General features: G+C 45.9%; 1 protein-coding gene across 1 annotated transcript in view; it reads right to left on the bottom strand.

Moving 5' to 3' along the window:
* The window catches only part of SERGEF (secretion regulating guanine nucleotide exchange factor), a 234,728-nt gene that overhangs the window by 184,925 nt on the left and 31,542 nt on the right, over positions 1 to 18,261 (bottom strand).

Genomic DNA, 18,261 nt, shown 5'->3' with positions numbered 1-18,261 from the left:
CTTACCCGAAAAAGCAATTCTCATAGTCCCAAGGCAAGTGTCTATGTGTGCGAGAAGGAAGGGAGTGAGAGAAGGGAAAAAAGACAAAATCATTTACAGCCAGGAAAGCCTCAGTTCCCCAGATGCACCACCTGGGAAGCTGGCCAGTGCAAAAGATGATTGAAGAAAATGGAATTTGGAAAAAAGAGAAACGCCTTTCTTCTCCCAGATAAGAAAAAATTCACCGAACTCATTCAGTTGTACCAAGTGCCACATTTGTTATTTCAACAGAAATGCAAAATCCGATGAGGCATAGATTATTAACAGATTCTCCGCAATAAATATGCATAACCATGTGCGCTGTATAAATTCTTTATACATGTTTATTTTAACAAAGAAAAACTTTGCTTAAGAGACAAAACACCAAGCAATGCATATTAAATTCTAGACAAACCTACTACTATGATACTACTGTGTTTGGTATCAAGGCTTCATCTGGCCCCACATTCAACATATGGTTTATAGTGTCAGCTAGAATACAACTACAGACTCATAGGGGAAATGTCGGAATATTGAAGGGATAAAGTCCTCAGAATCAACCTGCTCATGGACACCAATGGAGATACCAAGAAGTGCACAAGAAGTTCTGAGCTTCCTCAAAGAGGGAAAAAAAGTCTGTGCAGCCCATGGGGTACCAGGTATATGACAGGAACTAGGAGTGGGTTCCCTCGGATATGCTATTTCATGGCCTCACATGTGTTGTTCCTTTTGCCATGGAAGCCCTTTCCTTACATTATTCATTTGATAAGCTATGGCTCCACCTGTACAGTCCAGCTCATGTACCACCAGTTCTGTGAAGCCTTTTTTGACCCCTCAATCCTCCACAGAAAGGATGAAACCCACCCTCCTGTGAGCCACCTTTATTACTGTCCTCATCAACTACTATGTTCCCATTTAACAGGTGAGAAACTAAGGTTCAGAGAAGTGACTAGCCCAGGGTCACACAGCTAAGCCACATCTCCTTCTACTAGCCCATGGTACTATTCTGTATTGGTTTTTCACGTGGGTCTGCATCACTGGATAACCAACACTCAACACTCAATATCCTTCCCTCACTTCTATAGGACCCACAAAAAAGCCCATGTTCCCAGGACCCACAAAGCATCCAAAAATGACAAACGGTCCCTCTACATGAGCTGGGTAGGATTTACAACCAGACTGCCTTAGCAGGGAGAGTCCCAAGAAGCTAAAAGGGGAGACTGTTACTTCTGAACTCACCCTAGCATTGTTCTGCTGGAAAAGAACCAGCACGTTGCTATCTGCAAGACTATCGAAGAATTATGTTATCACAAGTCCCACAGTGAATCCTTTCTTATCAAGTAAAACATCTTAGCATCTTCTCTCCTATTGATTATTGATGTGAAGACAGGCAAGACTGCCGCCATTACTCCATCTCCAATAGCAATACAACCATTCTACTCACATAGCACTTTTCAACTTCAAGGCACTTTACAAAGATTAACTAATTAATTCTCATGTTCCCTGGGGAGGCCACAGACATTCTATTAGAGACAAGCCCCAAAACCAGGCTGACTGGATGTCCAGCCTTCACTCTCCAGCCTAGGTTTGCTCAGTCAGGTAGGTGCACTCTCTGACGCTATCTGTCTATTTCTCCCCAAAATACACTCTGCATCAGAAGGCTCGCAGAAAAAAAAAAAAAAAAGGAGATTCTTATTTTTCCTTTTCTTTTAAACAGACACATATTGACCACTTCTTAGGTGCCCAGCACATTCAGGGCCACTATCTCAATTAATCCCCAAAATAATTCTAGGGGGTACAGATTACTAAGTTTATTTCACAGATGAGGGTAAATGATTTGGTCAATACGAAACAACCAGCAGGTGGTGGAATCAAGATTAAAATCTGTGTATTCTGACTCCAACACCATTGGTAGCTCCAGTGATTGCCCAGCTGCTGTCAATTCTTACAGTATTTGAGGAGGGAGAAAGCCCAGATCAAATGGATATGTTCTGCATACCAGCTCACTTCCCAGGACACCTCGCAGAACTCAGGACTGTAAGTATTGAAATAAGGCATCTAACAGGAAAATGATGTTAGGTCACCCAGAGTAAAAGAAAACAATGAATCCACATACAAAAAAATGTTCACTAATGCAATGTAGACAAAAATATGTCTCAAGCAGAAGTATACTATCAAATGCAAGGAGATTCAGAGCACAAATGTAACAAATGAATTTTTTACTAATAGTAAAGAATTATTACTGTGATAAAAGATAGATACATTAATGGCATCCAAAAAGTGTAAGTGTGTATCTTCAGATAAATGAGAAAAATGACCAACAGCACAAAATAAAGTTAGCAAGTAAAATATAATTTCAAGGTATGTCCATGCGCAAATTGACATAAAATCACTACGGAGCCAAGACATTAAGTATAGGTGGCAAAAGATCCCAACACAACACAGAAAACAACAGGGGCCAAGTAAGTAGCATTGACAAAGTATGCCTAAGGAACTTGGAGAAACCATTTCAAGCTGGAATTCTCCTGGCAGGCTTGATGGAAGAAGCAAGTTCAAGGTGAACTTCTAGATAGGAAAAGAAAATGGGAGAATGAGGAAGAATATTAACATTCTAGGAGTAGGGAGAGGGGGCAAGTGATGATAGAAACCAAAAGGCACAAGGCAGGTCAGGTGGAGAGAGAGTGAGGGTCACGAGGAAGAGGGACTGGAAAGCGGGTCGGAACTGCAGGCTGGAGTTCCTTCCTTCCAGACCAGGGATTCCCAAACTGGCTGGTTTGTACTCACCTATTAGTAAAATATTTTTTAACATACTATGTAATTATATGTATGTATGTATAGGTATAGGTGTGTGTATGTGTGTGTGTGTGTATATATATATATGTTATATATGTGTATATTACATGTATATATACATGTATATTATATGTATATTACATGTATATATGTGTATTACATATATATACATACACACATATACACATGTACACACATTACATATACACATATATTCATCTATTTATTAAAACATATACTTGTATTACCTATATACATAAATTATAAATATGCCCTTATTTAAAAATATACAGTATAAAATATACTCACAAAGTAGAAAATTTTTTTTTTTTTCAACGTTTTTTATTTATTTTTGGGACAGAGAGAGGCAGAGCATGAACGGGGGAGGGGCAGAGAGAGAGGGAGACACAGAATCGGAAGCAGGCTCCAGGCTCCGAGCCATCAGCCCAGAGCCTGACGCGGGGCTCGAACTCACGGACCGCGAGATCGTGACCTGGCTGAAGTCGGACGCTCAACCAACTGTGCCACCCAGGCGCCCTTTTTTTTTTTTTTTCAAAGTAGAAAATTTTAAAGAATGAGATAAAAACACATAAAAGGAGTCATGATTTGTTCTTCCCATACCCTGGCAATTAGTCTCACATGCTCACTTTAGAGACTGCTGCTAACTAGACCACAGGGAGGCTGCACACTGGGAACAGGGGTGACGTCTGGTCAAAGGAGTGTCTGGGGCTGGTGCATGAGGCAAAGGTCGAGGCACCAGTAATAAGAACATTCATGCCAACACTTGCATTGCACCCACTGTGTGCTATGTACTGGTCTAAGCATTCTCTATACGGTACTCTGCTTATCACTCTTCCCAGCCCTAGTTGATGGACAAGAAACTAGGCGCTTACCCAGAGGCACAGCAGTAGTAAGTGAAAGGGGAAAGAAGAAAGAAATCCACTACAATTACACAAGCCTAAGATGGATCAGGACTGAACCAAGGGTTGAAGTCACAGGGGGGAAAACAAGATGGGAATCTGCAAGGCGTGCCATCCTATCAGATGTCAGAGAAAGGGAACAGGAGGAGATGAACACCACTCTGAGATTTCAGGATTTCAGATTTCAAGATTGGTGGGAAGGTGGTAGTACATTAAAAGAAATAGACAAAAGGGCTAAAATGCCAGATCCAGGGTCCCATCGATGGGAATCATGAAATATTATTTCATTACTAAAATGAGTAACTCTTCTGGGGCCTTTTGCAAACAAATAGTCAAATATAAATAAAGAGGAAGTAAGTGAGGAAAAAGACAACTCTCTGCAAAGCCCTGGCAGGGGGCAGAGGAAGTCAGAGGAGACTCAGGAAGCTGGGGAGGTGGCGAATATTCAAGGAAGTAGCTTCCTTTAGCATCCATAGGAGGGCTGTCGGGAATGGTGGTAAAGGCAGGTGAGAAGCCACTCCAGCAACATCTAAGCTCTTCAGCTAAGGGGAATTTCTACCCCATTCCAGGGAAAGGGGTACTAAAGGTGAGAGGAAGATGGATTACTGTAAATTAAGGAACCTTCACCCTTTCTTAAAAGAATGTCCCAAAAGGGAAGAGTGTCATTGAAGGCATCAAAGGGAGTTAGCAAACAGAGGTAGATGTTATAAAAAGAACACCCCTGGGTCAAGGCAGAGAAAAGGCCATACAGCTCCTCATATATATAGCATATTCCATATGCATATTCCATATGCATATTCCCATAGCATATTCCAGGTGCTAAAGCCTCCTAGAGCACACACATGTAAGAAGTGAGCCATCCTCCAGTCAGGAACTTGTTACATTTGTAATTCATCTGCTGACGAACACCAGTTACTCTCAGGTTATTAATTCTAAGGCCTTAACGTAGAAGAACCTGATTTCTATAACTCATCCCTTGTTCCACCACATGGACAGAGATTTTATAAAAAGGCACTAATAGGGCGGCTTTGCTGTCAGCACAGAGCCGGCTTTGAATCCTCTGTCCCCGCTTCTCTTTGCCCCTCCCCCTCTCAAAAATAAATAAACATTAGGGAAAAAAAAGGTGCTAATAACCAAGAATTGGTCAAGCACAGAACTGGAGTCTTCCAGCCTAATCTTCCCATGGAAGGAGAAGAGTGCAGAGGGAGAGAGCTCAGAGCACAGGTGCTGGAAGCAGAAACGCCAGGCCATGAATGTGCGTGAACATGCCGTGTTGCTCCTCCACAGGCCGCCACACTGCTTCCTTCTGTCCCTGGCTGTCTCCACTACCCAGCCCCCTTCACCTAGTTAACTCCTACTGCCTCTTCAACTCTCCTGAGCCCTCAGCTCAGGCCAGGTTCCTCTATGCAACAACCTTGGAGAACCACGTTCCTCATCTTGAGGCACTTATCTCAGTTTATAAATGTACACTCATTAGGAACACTTTTGGTTAATGTTTGTCTCCCCTTCAGACAGTCAGCTCTATGACTTCAGGGACTGCCTGTGTTTGCACATCCCTGCACCCTAGAATAATGCTCAGCACAAAGCGGGTGCTCAACGAATATCTGTGGCCTGAATAAACAAATGAACAAATGAAATTAATTACTGAATTTTATCATTCACTGGTTCCATAATCTTGAGCAAATTACTCAACATTTATAAAATGGGAATAACATCTACTTGTAGGGTTGTTGTAAGGATATTTTTGCAAAAAGTATGTGACATTTCATAGTAAATGTTAGCCACCAGCACTCTCATTCTCCTGGCTGAACTCTATAGCCTTATGAAGGATTTCCAGTGTCCACCCACAGTGTCTACCAATTTGTCACATCTTCTCAGTCAACTCCCACCTACCAATGTCTTGGGGTCAGTGTCTCTACAGACAACCAAAGGAGAAGAGCACTGAATGCTCTGTCTTAAAATTTTGGATTTTGAAAAGATTCAAGCATGGCGTCTGGCACATCAGAGGCCTCTGAAGTATCATGCAATACCAACAGATTAAAGCTAGGGAAAAAGAAAAAAAAAAAAAAAAGCAGTGGGGAAGGGGGAAGAAACTTTAACCTAAGACTCAGAAGACCTGGATCCTATTTCTGGGTTCTCTTCTATGCTGTGTGACCTTAAACAGGCCCCTTCTCCTCCAGGGGCCTATGCTTCCCATACATAAAATAAGAGGACTGGGATAAATGGCTTTGGATCCATTTCCTGATCTAACTTCAACAAGGATGTCTAAAAATCTTCACTATCAAAATGAGTGCTGTACAATCCAATTTTATTAGTATCTTTGTAATATTTAGTCTGACCAGTGTCCTGAAAGAAAGCACCAGTCGGATAGTTATCAATTCAAATAAAGATTGGGATCGACTGTATATCCTGTTATCTCTTAGTGAAATTTCCTTAGTCTCCAAAGTTGTATCATGAACAATACCACCATGGAAAAGGTTTGAAATTTTTGAGAAGTCAGTGCAGGAATAAAATTTCCCCCATATGCTGCCCAACTGAAAAGGGGAGAAGAAGCCTACAAAGAGAATGACAAAAGGTAAGGGACTGGGGAGAATTTTACTGAGACCTGACTCTGGCTAAAACTCTACTTTAGGGACAAGAACCACATGATCCTCTCAATAGATGCAGAGAAAGCATTTGACAAAACACAGCATCCTTTCTTGATAAAAACCCTCAAGAAAGTAAGGATAGAAGGAGCATACCTCGAGATCATAAAAGCCATATATGAACGACCCAACATCATCCTCAATGGGGAAAAACTGAGAGCTTTCCCCCTAAGGTCAGGAACAAGACAGGGATGTCCACTCTCACCACTGTTATTCAACACAGTATTGGAAGTCTTAGCCTCTGCAATCAGACAACACAAAGAAATAAAAGGCATCCAAATCGGCCACGAGGAGGTCACACATGCTGAACTACAGGTAATGGTGTTTACCACCAAAATACTTGGGTTAAATACAACAGTTGACACCTTTGAGAAAGAGTTGCAGGCTTCCAGCTATGGAATGAATAAGTCATTGGGATACAAGGTACAGCCTACAGAATATAGTTAATCCTGTAGTAAAGTGTTGCATGCTTTCGCATTATAGCTACACTTGTATAGGTATCTGGAAAGCATAATATATACACACAGAATCACTATGATATATGCCTGAAAATAATACAACATTGTGAGTCTACTGTATTTCAATTAAAAAAAATGATAATATTTTAAATTTCTCCTTCACCATTAAAAAATTATTTCTAATTTAGAAAAAAAAACCACTCTGCTTTAGGCACTGCCATTGTTCTCTAACTTAATCAACCCTGAATGATGGGTGTGAGCCCCATCTTACAGTAAAGCAACATCACAGGATTTTAATGACTTGCTCAAGATCACACAACTAGTATGCTGCAAAGCTATCATGATGATGATGATAATAACAGCTAATATTCTGAGGGCACTCTACATGGGTTGTCCCATTCGGTCCACAGAATCCCCTCATGAGTAGGCATTATTATAACCCTCAAATTATAGGCGAGGAAATTAAAGCACAGGAGAGGTTAAGTCTCAGGCTCAGGGTCCCGCAGCTGTCAGTGGCAGAGCGCAGATGGAATCCGGCAGCCTGGCACCAGAGCTGGTGCCCTCACTCACTACCCTGCAGAGGATATACCGCTTTTTGCTGGGTCACAGTGCCTCTTCAAAAGTGAACATTCCCAAGGACTTCTGGAGGTTGTTCAGGGTTACAGGGATGCAAAGAGCCTAGCTGCTGAGTGACTGCACGAGCTTCATCCTTGGCCTACATGGCAGAGATCAGAATCCTACAACATGCCAGGCATTCCACACAGCTGCTCCATTTTCATCACTGACTCTATTAGCTGTCAAATCAGGAGCACTGGTAATAGAGGTCAAGACAGACTGCACCCTGAGGCGGCCCTAGGCCAGCCACAGGACTATCTATACCATGCAGGGCTGGGGCTTCCCAGACAAAAGGGAGGAATGCTTTCTTCTCCCAAACTGGGTTCTAGTCTATTTAAGTGGCTCCTTGGCCTTCCACACAATCCTTTTCCGTAAACACCTATGTTCTTTCAATGCTGGATGGCTGCCCCTTTGTCAAGGGCATACTTTGCTTCTTCCCTCCCAGGCTTTCAGGTCATGCTGGGCTCCAGTCCGCAAGGCTGGTCAGCCCATAACGCTGGCGGGTTTTACTTGTTCCACCTACAGAACTCCTTCTCACCCTTCAGGTCCTGGCTCAAATGCCACGGCCAAAGTCTCCCATCATCCCCTTGTTCTGACGCCCCTTGCTTTGGGAGCCACTGGCCTGATGCTTGTACCGTTGCACCAACAATTATTCTATGCCTCCAAATGTAAGATTATTTGATGAGATGCCTTGTGGGCCCTCTAAATTAGTCAAGGTTCTCCAGAGAAACAGAACCAATAGGAGAGAGAGAGAGAGAGAGAGAGAGAGATTTACAAGGAATTGGCTCACATGATTATGGAGGCTGGCAAGTCCAAAATCTGCAAAGCCAATATCTCAGTTCAAAGGTTGCCCAGCAGGAAGAGCTGGTGCCCTAGTTAGAAGGCCGACAAGCAGGAGAATTCCCTCTTACTTGGGGAAGGATCTGCCTTTTGTTCTATTCAGGCCTTCAGTTGATTAGATGAGGCCCACTCACATTAGGGAGGGCAATCTTTACTCGGTCTATAATATAAATGTTAATCTCACCCAAAAACACCTTCACAGAAATACTCAAAATGTTTACCAAATAACTGGGTACCTCATCTCCCAGTCAAGTTGACACATAAAATTAACCATCACACCCACTAAAGAGTGAAGAGCTTGACAGTAAATTTCATATATTAAAAAAGAAAAAAAAAAAAAAAAAAAGAGTGAAGAGCAATGATCCTTTCACATTTTCTCTGTACTCCTCACAGCACCTAGCACAGGACCTGACCCAGAGCAGGGGCTCAATGTTCGCTGACAGAAGAGTACTAGGCATTGCTCTTACCACGGACTTTTGTATGCAACCAAGGACATCAGAGACCATCCCATTTGACTTCCCAAAGAGAAGACAAAACTGAAGAAAATAACTTTTCCAAGTCATACTAACTACTTGGAGGCAGAACCAGGTATTCACAATATTCAACACATCATTATTGCCCACTATTTATATGCCAGGTGCTGTCCCAGGTGCTAGGGGCCACAGCCATGAACAAAACAGAACTCTTCTGTCCTTCCTTCAAGGAATATTAAAGCAGGAGGAAGACAGGCAAATGACCAAAAACCACACAAAACATACGCCCCAGCAACTGACTCTAAGTGCTATAGAGAATATAAAGTAGAGAAAAGGAACAGGCAGAGCTGGGGAGGGTGGCAGAGGCCCAGGACCAGCACCTAGCTCCCGACTCCCCATCTGGTGCTTTTCCTCTGTTGCACACCACCTTGCTTAAATGAAGAATCTTAAGTTTAAGAGAACTCAGCCAACCCATGTAGGAGCAATGAAACTTGCTCTAACTACCTCTCAGGACTGTGATGAAAAGTAAGGGAGACAATAGACATGAAAGTATTTTGTAAACTCTAGCAGAGGTGTTAGGAATATTACAACCATCACTTTTTCTCTAAAGCCAGATTGTGAAGGACCATCAAGAGAGGCTGGTCTGTGAGTCCCAGCTCTCAGAGGGTTGCTCTGGCTGAATGAGTGGGTCCCCTGCTCCTCTAAGGGTCCAGGCACACACCAGGCCGCTGGTCATACCCAGCGCTTGCTTGGTGCCCGGAGAGAACTCTCTGGTGGAGGCTGGGGGCTCTGCAGATGTTTCCCAGCTCATGTCACATTCAAACTCCAGAGCTTCTTCGCACACTTTTAGACTCTTATTAATAACATTTTAAAATGCAGATTGCTGCCTAATCTTAGCTGCGTAATTAAAAAAAATAATCTTGCTACTCTCCCTCCCAGCAAGGAAGGAAACTATACCCCAGGGCTTCTGCAGCTAAGAATCACACCCTGCAGAAGAGCTAGTAGGAGGCTCCAGTGGGGATGGGGGCAGGGGAATGGGGCGGGGGGGAGGGGGGGAGCCAGGAAGCAAGTCTAATCTCTTGACTTTCGAGAAAACGAGAATGAGGCTGAAGGAGAGGAATGATTTGCCCCAGGACACACAATGTGTTTTGGCAGAGCCAAAACTAGAATCCCTCTGCTTCCCTGCTTCCCTCTGTACTGCCTTGTGGGGAGAAGGAAGGAGGAAGACCTAAGTTTTTCAACAGTGAGAATCATACCTCTGTCCTTCTGCAGTTAGCGCTATTCATCTGGAGAAGTAGTTACAGGTTTCAGATGTTCAAGATGATCAGGGGAACAAGGCTCAAAATTCTTTACATTCATTACAGACTCACTCATAGAAGGAAGGAACCTCAGAGCACTCTATCCTGTCTGCTTCTGCTGGGGAAAAGTGAGGCCCGGAAAAATGAGGCCCAGGAAGAAAAGTGACTTACTTGCCCAAGGGTAAATAGTGAGTTAGAAGCGAAACAAGTCTAGAACCCAGACTACCCTGACTTCTACTACATCCTGTCCACAGCTTCTGAGAAAGGCACCAGTAACGTCTCACAGCTCCCACTGCTACCTGCATCAACTAAGGCTTTCTGGGATCCTTGGCAGAAAAGAGGAGAGACGGGTGAAGCTCACGCAGTCCCTCACTGCCTTTTTCCCTGGAATGACTTTCTGGAAGGCCCAAGGGCTGGGTGAAAGAAAGACACACATTCCCCACCCCATCTCCTCAGGGTCCTCCTCTCCCTACCTAGAGCTGCTGCCCTAGCCCTGGCCTCCACCTTCAGTCACCGTCCATTACAAAAGGTCATCAGCAGCTTCCATCTCTATGAAGTTACAAAAAGAGAAGGGAAAAAAGGGCAGGTGCTGCACCCAGCTGTTGGTGAGGCCGCATTTTCTGCTGCCGATGATGACTCACAATGCCCAAGCTGCAGGCTGGAGCTGGGAATGAGACCTGAGAGGCTGGTTTGCCGAGGAAAAGGAAAGACGCAGTTCCCAAGCACACTGGCCTGCAGAGAAGAACACTTAAGTCCTTCAGTGAAATCCCAGCACCTGGCTGTGGGAACACAGCTCCCCCTGCAGACCACCCTGAGGCCCTGCAGGAACAGGCCCAGAGACAAACCATAAACTGGGACGTGAATCCTGCAAAGCTCACCATGGTATTAAAACTGTCATGTAGAGGGGCGCCTGGGTGGCTCAGTCGGTTGAGCATCCGACTTCAGCTCAGGTCACGATCTCGCGGTCCGTGGGTTCGAGCCCCGCGTCGGGCTCTGGGTTGATGATGGCCCAGAGCCTGGAGCCTGCTTCCGATTCTGTGTCTCCCTCTCTCTCTGACCCTCCCCCGTTCATGCTCTGTCTCTCTCTGTCTCAAAAATAAATAAACGTTAAAAAAAATTAAAAAAAAAAACTGTCATGTAGAAAGCTAGGGCTCCACCTCTGAAACCCCAAAAAAATCCCACAACCCCCCAGAAACACTACTTGTACTCCAAAGAGAAACTGGCTTTTGGTTACTGAGGGGTGCAGATTAAGATCTTCAAACAGGGGAGACAAAGGTTGCCCCAAAGCTTTCAGTGGGCAAATAATTCACCAGGGGCAGGAGCAAAGAGGGGAGGGAGCCTGTCCTGGGATGCCAGTGTGTGCTCAACCAGTGAGAATGTCTTGGGACATGACTTTGGCTGGTGCCTCTCAAATCTCCTCCAAGTGCACCCGCAGGGAACTCTCCCGGGCTCTTCGTGACAGGTCAGCAAAAAAAAAAATCTGTAGGGATCCTAACAGAGCTGCACTCACAAATAGGGGAGCACTCTCCCACTGCCATGTCTGAGGGCCCTTCAAGGGCAAGAACTGAGCAGCAGGACAAGGTAAGGAGTGACCCGTGGAAGTGACGCCCACTCCACACACAATGGCTCGGGGATTTGCCACTCGCATCAAACAGTGTCAGTAATGAGCATCGCCAGAGGAGGCCACTGAGGAGAACCCATTATGATCCAGCAGCCACCAGAAAAGGCAAGATAATCACGAGACCTGGAGGCCTGGTAATTTCAATGGAAGGGGCTGGGAGAGGCGTGAGATCAAAGACTACTGTCAAGGCTGATGTGCGTGACAAACACTGCATTTATATTCAAGTTGCTCATCTGCAGGTGCGTGGCCTCGGAATGTGTGAAGGTCCGCCAGGCCAGATCCACGGTGGGACAGCCTGTCCTTCCCTTCCACATCTGCTCATCACCCTCCCACTCTGCTTCTGCTCCCATCTGTCCTTCAGGCACCAGAAGAAACACTCTTTACCAGTGCCCCACCTGCCAAGAAACTCTAAGTCTCCAGTGTGACCTTCTGTGAAAACCTGACATGGTTGAAGTCTCCCTCCAGTGTCACTCACCTCTGGTCACACCAGAGACAGTAAGTAACCAAAGCTACAGTGCCTTCCTTGGAGAGGCTGACTTTTCCATGGCCAGAGACTGGGAAAGGCATCTGCTGCACAGGATTTTTCATTTCATAGGATCAGCTCCAACCAAATCAGCAAAGCACTGTTACTATGGACCATCTGCCAGGACCCGGAAACAGCCTGGTTACATAAAGGGGCTGGTGTAATGAAATTTATTAAGCTGGATTCTTCCTCTATAAAGGCAATGAAGCACTTGAAGTCTCTCTTAAGAGGGGTGATGTGGGGCAGTGAAGAGGCCCTGGGCACAGGTCCCACTGGGTTCCAACCCTGGCTCTGCATCCATTAGCTTTAGAACCATCTCCCTGGGGCTTGTTTTCCCACATTTCTAATAAGGAGAAGATGGTCCCCTGCAGCATTAAAATTCCACGACTTATTATTGTTTTCACCAACATGGCAAAAAAGTCTGACTTTGATGTTAATTTTGTACAACAGGGTTAATTTGCTTTAGAAAAAAAAAAAAAAAAAAAAAGGAGGCGTCCTGCCTATTTGTGGGCTTAAAAGGGAGAAGTGCTGAGTGGAGCCACTGACTCTGGGGCTGCCTGGAGGAAAGCGCACAGATGAGAAGCCAAAGGTTGGAACTTTCTATCTGCCCAGGCAGGAAGGACACAAGCAAATCTCCGGCAATTTCACTGGGAAGTGGTACTACTCTGACTCCCTGCCTGTGCACACAGCACTTTCCAGCTCACAAAGTGTATTCACATCCAGGATCTTATCTGGTCTTCACAACACCCTCGAGTTGACAAGGTGATGTTGTCCGACCCCCACTGCACACAGAGCACTTTAAGGCTAAGTAACCAGGTAGGGTGAGCCCACATCTCTTAACCTCTCTTCAGTTTCCTCCCATGTAAAATGAAGCGAGCCTTACTCAGCAAGCTTTGTGTAAGGATTAAATAGATGATTCTGTAAAGCCCTGGCAGAATGCCCGACACACAGTGTGTCTCTGGTAAATGTGAACAGCCCTTCCCCACACACCCCCATCTCCTCAGGGAGATTAGGATAAGCCCCAAAACTGCTCATTTTTAGACCTTTAAAAAATGCTTATTGAAGGCAACAAGACGGCTTCCTAAGTGGCCTTCCATGTGGCCCGAGACAGCTCCCCAGAAGGTAGGCCAATGAGCCAGCTAATGCCAGTCCCTACCAATCTCGTGCATTCCAAGAGTCACCTCGCTCATGGGGGATGGGGCCCCCACTCCGACAATCCAAAGTACCTAGAAATCAGCCACAGAGATGAGACCTGAAGAGGAAAGCAAGCATGAGGCTGAGACAGAGGAGCCTGCAAGAGCCACCCGGAGGCAGGGCCTTTCCTTCATCGCTCCTACTTGTCACCACCCCCACCCCCACCCCCACCCCCACAGAAACCTCAGCTTCTCCCTCCACTGCTCACAGATAAAGCCTGAATAAGGACCCATGCCTATTATACCTGAACGCTTCCAGTCCCTTCTACCTGGCCCCAAGCTAAGCAAACGATGCCCAGGGGCGCCTCCCACTTCTATACCTTCGTTTCCACTATTCCTTCTGCCTGGAACGCCTTCCCCTCACCTCTGCCTACTCAACAAATATTTGTTGAATAATAGGGTGAAGAAATGAAGGAAGGAATGTGTGAATGAACGAATGACATAATATATCTCTGTGAGGCAGAAGAATTAGAAATTCTGAATCTCATTTAACAGATGAGGAAATTCAGGACCAGAGAAGTTAAATGATTTGCCTAAGATTACACAGCCAAAAAGCAGCCAAATAGAACCTGTGCCTGGCTCCTCAGGCTCTTTTGGCCACATTAGGCTTCCTCCTAAAGTAAAAAGTCACTCTCAGATTAGGAAAAAGCTGACCCAAGATTCCTCAAAATGGGCCACTTTCCTCTTGGCACACATCTGAGAGCACTTTACGGCACTGGCTGTCACTATGATTATTGACAGCTCCCATGAGACAGGCAAGGTCCCCTGAGAAAGGGCAAGCACAGTGCCATCTGTCAAGAACCTAAAAATGATGGTGAAATTACAGGCCAGTCACTTAAAGCATGCTCACTTTTAGAAAGCTCCTGGAACAAATCAATCCCCACCAGGAAAGAGGAGAAGGATTCCTTGAATGGAAACCGAACCCTCTGCCTGGGACCTTTGAGCCCTTCCCAGAACCATCTGGTGAACTCGCAGCATGACTGGTGTCCCCATCCACTGTGGACAGAAAGGGAAACCAAGGACCCAAGGCAAGGCCTTGGAGACACACAGGGTCAAAGCTGGCCCTGAGACCGTAGGGCACCAGACATCACTGTCAGCCTCAGGGAGCTGAGGCTCGCTGCCCTGGGCTCCTCCAAGAAGGCAGGAAGAGGGCAGGGCCCCAGGCTGGGTCTCCCAAGCACAGCCACTGAAATGGCACAGCTTCCCCATCCAAAAACTGCAGCTGTCCCATGCAATTCACACTCGCTGAGCCTCTCCTCTATGCCAGGCGAGACCCAGAGGTGAATAAAACAGAACAAGTCCCTCACCCAGGAGGGTCACGTTTGCTGAGAAGATACTGACAACAAGTAAACAAATAAAGATACCATGGTTTCAGGCAGTGAAAACTGCTACAGTGCAAAATAAGGCAGGGCAGGGAGAAGAGTGTGCTGAGAAGATGGTGGTGGCTACTTCTGATGGGCCGCTATGCGAGGTGGCGATGGGCAGAAAGTGCCCAAGTGCGGCAGTAGCTTCATGGGGACCAGAGATGAGCACTCTTGGCAGAGGAACTGCTGGAGCACAGGCACAGAGACTCGGCCTCCCCTCAGCCTCCACCCGAACCTGCCCAGGACTGCCTGCCCTTCACTGCTTCTAAGGCCTCCTCCCCAGTAGCCCACCACCATGACTCCCCGACTCCCGGGATGAGAGAACAACATTTGCTCCTCCCTGCCCTGAAGCTTGAGTCGCCTGCCACATTTCCAGCACACTTTGAAAGGAGGCAGCACGATGCAATGAAATGAATCGGACTTTTGACACCACACAGAGCTTGGCTGAAGTGTCCGTTTTGCTTAACTGTCTGTGTTACTTTGGACAAGCCACTCAGCCTCCCTGAGCCTCAATTTCCTCACCTGCAAGGCAAGGGAAGTGAAGCCTACCTCACAGAGTTATGAGGAGTATGTAAGCAGCAGCACCTGGCAGAGCACCTAGCACACGGTAAGTGCTTGGCAAAGATTGGTCCCCTGCCCTACCTGACCCCCTTGGAAATTAAAACAATTTTTTTTGTTCAACCAATCGTGTCAACTCGTGTCTTACTGCACCTACCTATCTGTTGGGTGTGGAGGCTGTGAGATGACCCTTGAGGAAGATGCCATCACGGCACAGCCTATGGAAGGGCCCTGGCCCAGAGAACTGGGCCAACAGGCAGGAGAAGACAACAGACACTACCCTTACTGCACGTGCAAGGATGAAAATCACCAGGACCAGACACTCAAAGAAACCAAGATCAAGTCGGACACTTCACTGCTGTCCTCTTCCCTTCCCACCTCTGGCTCACTGGCCCAGGGCCCAGGCCCTTGTCTCCTGGCTCTCCTGGGGGGCAGCCAGCTAGAGGCCAAACCAATCTCAGTTCTCCTCACAAGCAAGGAGACAATCAGGTATTAACCCACAGCAAGACCTTAGGTAACCTCTTCTCTCTTTGGGCCTGAGCTTTCTCATCCATAAAAAGAGGGCCTGGGTGACCTCTAGGTCAGATCTGACCTTGCTAATTCTCACTCTGGATGCTGGCCCTACTCACCTCATCTCAAGGCTGTCTGCCTGCCCACTGCTGCCATCTGGTGGCCCTGTAGGCCCAGCTGCACTTGGCTTTGGCCAGGCCGCCCGGCATGCCCCTTATTCGAATGATCCTGCTTCAAAGGGTGGATCTTGCTTCTGCTTCAGCTGGACACACTCTACACTTCTATGGACCACAGATCAATGGGTATTCATTGCCAAACATAAAAACCAAAAATAACACCAGAACTTCATCTCTCTAGCAGAGATGACACCACTGTAGCTGAGAACCTGACCTCCCTGCCCAGAGAGAGGAAGGAACTGCCCAAGGTTGCACAGATCAGCCATAATTCCACTTAACCACAATGCTTAGGGCTGATGGGCACCCTGGAAACCAAAAATAAAGCCAGCCCAGGGCCAAGGAAACAAAGCCTTTCAAAGTTGGGAAACAAACTGTCAGGATTCCTTGCAAACCTCAAGAAATGGTAAGATCAGGCATGGGAACATGTGAGCACTGCCTGAAATGATGCACTGGAAATAACAAACTGGAGGTACCCGGGGCATCTATCTCCTAACCTTGGAGGGCATCATTCATGCAGACACCTGCAGGCCTTCCATAAGCCAGCCTCCAAGTCACCACCACAGCACAGATCCCAATCGAGGCAGAAACCAGAAAACAAGGAAGACACACTGGTGCAGCACGACGTGTTTGCACGTGCTTCTCCCACCAGACATGAACTCCTTGGGGTAGAGTTATATCTTCTCTTCTCTATATCCAGGCCTCTTAACACCTGGCCAGAGCAGCTTGGTAAAGTATATCCAGGCAGATCTCTCAGGTTCCTGCACAATCGTCGGAACTGTCTACGTTTTTTGGACTCATGTGACCACAGTCTTGGCTCTTGTCTGCAGCCTTCTCCTAAACTCTATAGTGCAGACCCTGAAAAAAACATACTGTGTGACTTTAAATAGGTCACTTGCCTTTTCTTGCCTGTATCATATCATAACTGCAACATAATAGGGGTTCTACCAGATGACCTTCAGAGTCCTTTTAATACTAAAATTCTAGAATTTGAAACCAAATCAGGGCAAATCAAGGCAATTCTCCTGAAGAGCAGATAGCACAGTAGGAAAGAGGAATCAAACAATGCTTCCCTCTAGTGGTGTAATGCTGTCACTACACCCTCTCAGCTCCAAGCCCTATCAACAAAGTATATTCAATCCCCGCCTCGACTTTGAACAGGAAAAAATCAGCTAGCTCTCAGTGCAGAGGAGCAGCAAAGAAAGCAAGGCCACCAGGAACCAATGAGGCCCTGAGCCAATCCAGGACAGTGGAGAAATCCCCATCTTTCAGAACAAGCATATCTTGAAGCTCAAAGGACCTTTTGTGACCTCCAACATCCCTCTTCAGATGAGGAAACCAAGGCTCAGGGATGTTCAGAAGGGACTTGTCCGAGGTCACAAAGCTGACTCATGACTAAGCCAAAAATAGACCTCTGCGTTCCTGCCTCCTTCTATAATCTCTTGCTTCACCTCCATGCCTCCCAAGTGAAGCCCATGGAAGTGACTTGTCAAGGACATACACCCAGGAAAGGGCGGTGAAGGGGCTAGTTCCCTGCACAGACAGGCAAGAAATTTTATTCAATTAACCTTAACATTCAATCAGACTTAATCAGACTGCAAACTATTTAGCATAAAAATATAAATGAAAATAAAAGCCTCACATAATCTCACCATCAGAGAAAATTCTCGTTGTTTCCTTCTAGTCTTTCCTATGCAAACATTCTTTACAAAAAAAAATAGAAGTTATAATGAAGTAACTTATTGTAAACTACTCTTCACTTACTATATAATGAGTATATTCTTCTGTCATTAAATATCCTTCTAAAGCATTCTATTTAACAGCTATCTATTCTAACATATGGTTGTATCATCATTTATTTTAACTGATCCCCCTACAATCCCTCTTTGTGTCCACACATTTGTTGTCATTATAAATCAGGCTGCAATGAATGGCATTATACTTAATCTCCCAACAGCTCCATAATTATTTCTTTAGGCCAGTTTTATATGAATATGGGATAGAATTTCAGAGCCATAATGGTCCTTAGGGATCACTACATCCACAACTTCCTATTGCCCAGATAGGAAGAAAGGGACCAGGGGGGTTTGTGTCTTGCCAGAGGACAAAAAGAAAGCAACAGAACCAAGTCCCAAACTCTCCACCCATTAAAATGTGACTCTCCCAAAGGATGTCGCACCCTTCTCTGACCACCCTCCCCCACACTGACCTCTCCTTCCCTCGAAACCCTAGAGCTTTCAGTGTCTTGGACACTCTTCT

This window comes from Panthera pardus, unplaced genomic scaffold (assembly GCF_024362965.1).
Source record: "Panthera pardus isolate Hobbes unplaced genomic scaffold, ASM2436296v1 HiC_scaffold_12, whole genome shotgun sequence".
Lineage (NCBI taxonomy): Eukaryota > Metazoa > Chordata > Mammalia > Carnivora > Felidae > Panthera > Panthera pardus.
Note: the sequence above shows the minus strand (reverse complement) of the source record. Positions and strands in the feature narration are given on the sequence as shown.